This window comes from Pleurodeles waltl, unplaced genomic scaffold, assembly GCF_031143425.1.
Source record: "Pleurodeles waltl isolate 20211129_DDA unplaced genomic scaffold, aPleWal1.hap1.20221129 scaffold_39, whole genome shotgun sequence".
NCBI lineage: Eukaryota > Metazoa > Chordata > Amphibia > Caudata > Salamandridae > Pleurodeles > Pleurodeles waltl.
Window position 1 is genome coordinate 4,520,946 of NW_027150097.1, and position 6,000 is coordinate 4,526,945.

Consider the following 6,000-nt stretch of genomic DNA (forward strand, 5'->3'; position numbering starts at 1 on the left):
ACCCATTTGTCTGCCTTCTTTCCCAATTCTTGGGGAGAGGTCAGATCAGAGTCCACCAAGTACTGGTGCAACAAATCAGACACACAATTATTAAGAATATGCTCTCTCAGGATCAAGTTATACAGGCTGTCATAATCAGTAACTTTACTGCCATGTAACCACCCCTCCAAGGCCTTCACTGCCTGGTCAATGAAATCAACCCAGTCTTGTGAAGACTCCTTTTTGGTATCTCTGAACTTTATCCTGTACTGTTCAGTGGTTAAGCCATAACCATCCAGGAGTGCATTCTTAAGAACTTGGAAATTGTTAGCATCATTTTCTTTTACAGTAAGGAGCCTATCCCTACCTTTTCCAGTAAATGATAGCCATAGGATAGCAGCCCACTGCTTTTGAGGGACATCCTGTACAGCACAGGCCCTCTCAAGTGCAGCAAACCACTTGTTAATGTCATCCCCCTCCTTATAAGGGGGAACTATCTTGTGCAGATTCCTGGAATCATGCTCTTTTGCAGGATGACTATGGGGAATACTGCTGCTGCCACCATGGGTATCTAAACCCATCTTCTGTCTTTCCCTCTCTATTTCTAAAGACTGTCTATTCAAATCCAGCTGTTGCTTCTTGAGCTTCAGTCTGGTTTGCTCCACTCTCAATCTATTGAGCTCCCTTTCTAACAATCTGTCATCAGGGTGGGTGGGAGGGACATTTCTAGATACAGAGGTATGATGGGAATGAACAGAAGGAGACCTGTCCCTTACAAAGGGCACCCTAACAGCTTGGCTACCAGCATAATGTGAGAGCACATCATCAGTATGATGTGATTCAACCTCTGTACCAACTATGCTAGACTGTCTAGTAATGGGCAGGCTGAGAAGTTTATTTCCTGAACCTTTTCCTGGGGGAGTCCCTGGATCAGATTGAGAACCATTAGCTACTTTTTCTACAGATTGGGCACTTATGGCCTTATCCTGTACTCTAAGCATATTAATTAACAGTTCTAAGGAAGGATTCTTCCCTACACTCAAACCTCTCTCTATGCAGAGACTCCTTGCTCCTTTCCAGCTAAGGTGATCATATGCAAGTTTGGACAGTTCAACATTTTTTCCTGTGCCAGACATTTTTTAGAGAGAGTTAAAGTGATAGCAAAAGAGAAAAAAGTTTTCAGAACTTTTTGGAAAGACAGAAAAAAACTTTTTAAACTTTTAAGAACTTTTTGAAAGTTTAGAAGTACTTTTCAGCACTTAGAAAAGAGTGAAAAGAGGAAATGCAAAACTTTTTGGCTATGTGTATATACACTGACCTTGTTTTGTATATTTTTCTCTTATGAAAAGTACAATGACAAGAGTGGTAAGTAGTCTCAAAGCACTTATCCCACCGCTGCACAACCAATGTAGGAGGCTGGACTGGCTTGTAGTGAGTACCAAGGGGTACTTGCACCTTGCACCAGGCCCAGTTATCCCTTATTAGTGTATAGGGTGTCTAGCAGCTTAGGCTGATAGATAATGGTAGCTTAGCAGAGCAGCTTAGGCTGAACTAGGAGACGTGTGAAGCTACTACAGTACCACTTAGTGTCATATGCACAATATCATAAGAAAACACAATACACAGTTATACTAAAAATAAAGGTACTTTATTTTTATGACAATATGCCAAAGTATCTTAGAGTGTACCCTCAGTGAGAGGATAGGAAATATACACAAGATATATATACACAATAGCAAAAATATGCAGTATAGTCTTAGAAAACAGTGCAAACAATGTACAGTTACAATAGGATGCAATGGGGAAACATAGGGATAGGGGCAACACAAACCATATACTCCAAAAGTGGAATGCGAACCACGAATGGACCCCAAACCTATGTGACCTTGTAGAGGGTCGCTGGGACTATTAGAAAATAGTGAGAGTTAGAAAAATAACCCTCCCCAAGACCCTGAAAAGTGAGTGCAAAGTGCACTGAAGTTCCCCTAAGGACAAAATAGTCGTGTTAGAGGGAGAATGCAAGGAAAACACAAATCAGCAATGCAACGACGATGGATTCCTGTCTGAGGGTACCTGTGGAACAAGGGGACCAAGTCCAGAAGTCACAAGCAGCTCGGAGATGGGCAGATGCCCAAGAAATGCCAGCGGTTGGTGCAAAGAAGCTCTTACTAGGCTGAAGAACTGTGAATACTGCAGGAACGACAAGGGCTAGAGACTTCCCCTTTGGAGGATGGATCCCCCACGCCTTGGAGAGTCGTGCAGAAGTGTTTTCCCGCCGGATGGACGCCAACAAGCCTTGCTACACGCAAATCGTGCGTTTGGCGTTTTTGGATGCTGCTGGGGCCCAGGAGGGACCAGAAGGTCGCAAATTGGACCTGCAGAGAGAGGGGACGTCGAGCAAGACAAAGAGCCCTCACTGAAGCAGGTAGCACCCGGAGAAGTGCCAGAAACAGGCACTACGAGGATGCGTGAAACGGTGCTCGCCGAAGTTGCACAAAGGAGTCCCACGTCGCCGGAGACCAACTTAGAAAGTCGTGCAATGCAGGTTAGAGTGCCGTGGACCCAGGCTTGGCTGTGCACGAAGGATTTCCGCCGGAAGTGCACAGGGGCCGGAGTAGCTTGCAAAGTCGCGGTTCCCAGCAATGCAGCCCAGCGAGGTGAGGCAAGGACTTACCTCCACCAAACTTGGGCTGAAGAGTCACTGGACTGTGGGGGTCACTTGGACGGTGTCGCTGGATTCGAGGGACCTCGCTCGTCGTGCTGAGAGGAGACCCAAGGGACCGGTAATGCAGCTTTTTGGTGCCTGCGGTTGCAGGGGGAAGATTCCGTCGACCCACGGGAGATTTCTTCGGAGCTTCTGGTGCAGAGAGGAGGCAGACTACCCCCACAGCATGCACAAGCAGGAAAACAGTCGAGAAGGCGGCAGGATCAGCGTTACAGAGTTGCAGTAGTCGTCTTTGCTACTATGTTGCAGGTTTGCAGGCTTCCAGCGCGGTCAGCGGTCGATTCCTTATCAGAAGGTGAAGAGGGAGATGCAGAGGAACTCGGCTGAGCTCATGCATTCGTTATCTAAAGTTTCCCCAGAGACAGAGACCCTAAATAGCCAGAAAAGAGGGTTTGGCTACCTAGGAGAGAGGAAAGGCTACTAACACCTGAAGGAGCCTATCAGCAGGAGTCTCTGACGTCACCTGGTGGCACTGGCCACTCAGAGCAGTCCAGTGTGCCAGCAGCACCTCTGTTTCCAAGATGGCAGAGGTCTGGAGCACACTGGAGGAGCTCTGGACACCTCCCAGGGGAGGTGCAGGTCAGGGGAGTGGTCACTCCCCTTTCCTTTGTCCAGTTTCGCGCCAGAGCAGGGGCTAAGGGGTCCCTGAACTGGTGTAGACTGGCTTATGCAGAATTGGGCACATCTGTGCCCAACAAAGCATTTCCAGAGGCTGGGGGAGGCTACTCCTCCCCTGCCTTCACACCATTTTCCAAAGGGAGAGGGTGTCACACCCTCTCTCAGAGGAAGTTCTTTGTTCTGCCATCCTGGGCCAGGCCTGGCTGGACCCCAGGAGGGCAGCTGCCTGTCTGAGGGGTTGGCAGCAGCAGCAGCTGCAGAGAAACCCCAGGAAGGGCAGTCTGGCAGTACCAGGGTCTGTGCTACAGACCACTGGGATCATGGAATTGTACCAACAATGCCAGGATGGCATAGAGGGGGCAATTCCATGATCATAGACATGTTACATGGCCATATTCGGAGTTACCATGGTGAAGCTACATATAGGTAGTGACCTATATGTAGTGCACGCGTGTAATGGTGTCCCCACACTCACAAAGTTCAGTGAATTGGCTCTGAACAATGTGGGGGCACCTTGGCTAGTGCCAGGGTGCCCTCACACTAAGTAACTTTGCACCTAACCTTTACCAGGTAAAGGTTAGACATATAGGTGACTTATAAGTTACTTAAGTGCAGTGTAAAATGGCTGTGAAATAACGTGGACGTTATTTCACTCAGGCTGCAGTGGCAGGCCTGTGTAAGAATTGTCAGAGCTCCCTATGGGTGGCAAAAGAAATGCTGCAGCCCATAGGGATCTCCTGGAACCCCAATACCCTGGGTACCTCAGTACCATATACTAGGGAATTATAAGGGTGTTCCAGTAAGCCAATGTAAATTGGTAAAAATGGTCACTAGCCTGTCAGTGACAATTTGGAAAGAAATGAGAGAGCATAACCACTGAGGTTCTGATTAGCAGAGCCTCAGTGAGACAGTTAGTCACTACACAGGTAACACATTCAGGCACACTTATGAGCACTGGGGCCCTGGGTTACCAGGGTCCCAGTGACACATACAACTAAAACAACATATATACAGTGAAAAATGGGGGTAACATGCCAGGCAAGATGGTACTTTCCTACAGTAGCCATGGCAAAGCAGCGTAGGCTGAACTAGGAGACATGTAAAGCTCCTACTATACCACTGGTGTCATATGCACAATATCATAAGAAAACACAATACACAGATACAGTATACTAAAAATAAAGGTACTTTATTGTTATGACAATATGCCACAAGTATCTCCGTGAGTACCCTCAGTAAGAAGGTAAGTAATATACACAAGTTATATGTACACAAACCAAAATTAGGTAAGTAATAGCAAGGAAAGTAATGCAAACAGTGTAGAATCACAATAGGTTGCAATAAGAGCACATAGGTATAGGGGCAACACAAACTATATACTCCAAAAGTGGAATGCGAACCACGAATGGACCCCAGACCTATGTGAGCTTATAGCGGGTTGCTGGGACTGTAAGAAAACAGTGAGGGTTAGAAAAATACCCCACCCCTAGACCCTGAAAAGTAGGAGTAAAGTGCACCTACTACCCCCAGAGAGCACAGAAGTCGTGATAGGGGGATTCTGCAGGAAGAACACACACCAGCAATGCAACAACTGTGGATTTCCATACCTGAGTACCTGTAAGACAAGGGGACCAAGTCCAATAGTTGCAACAGTGTTGAGAGGGGGCAGGAGCCCAGGAAATGCCAGCTGAAGGTGCAAGGAAGCTGCCACCGGTTGTAAGAAGCTTGGAGTTCTGCAAGAAAGAAGAGGACTAGGAACTTCTTCTTTGGAAGACGGATGTCCCACGTCGCGATGAAGCTTGCAGAGGTGTTCACATGCAGAAAGACCACAAACAAGCCTTGCTAGCTGCAAGGGTCACTGCAGAGGTTTTTGGGTGCTGCAGGGGCCCAGGAGGGACCAGGATGTCGCTACTTGGAGGAGGAGACAGAGGGTACGCTCAGCAACTCAGAGAGCCCTCACAGAAGCAGGCAGCACCCGCAAAAGTACCCCAACAGCACTTAGAAGTAAAGTGAACTGGAGTCCATGTGAAGTCACAAAAAGGAGCCCCACGACGCCAGAGGACAACTCAGAAGGTTGTGCACTGCAGGGCGGAGTGCTGGGGACCCAGGCTTGGCTGTGCTTGAAGGAAATCCTGGACGAGTGCACAGGAGCCGGAGCAGCTGCAAATCATGAGGTACACAGCTTTGCAGTCTAGCGTGTGGAGGCAAGGACTTACCTCCACCAAACTTGGACTGAAGTGTCAATGGACTATGAGAGTCACTTGGACATAGTTGCTGTGTTCCAGGGACCATGCTCGTCAGGATGAGAGGGGACCCAGAGGACCAGTGATGCAGTCTTTTGGTGCCTGCGTTAGCAGGGGGAAGATTCCGTCGACCCACAGGAGATTTTTTCTGAGCTTTTGGTGCAGGGTGAAGGCAGGCTACCCCCAGAGCATGCACCACCTGGAAACAGTTGAGAAAGCCGTCAGGATTAGGCGCTACAATGTTGCTGGTAGTCGTCTTGCTACTTTGTTGCGGTTTTGCAGACTTCCTGGAGCAGTCAGCGGTCGATCCTTTGGTAGAAGGTGAAGAGGGAGATGCAGAGGAACTCTGGTGAGCTCTTGCATTCGTTATCTAAAGAATTCCCCAAAGCAGAGTCCCTAAATAGCCAGAAAAGGATGTTTGGCGACCAAGGAAGG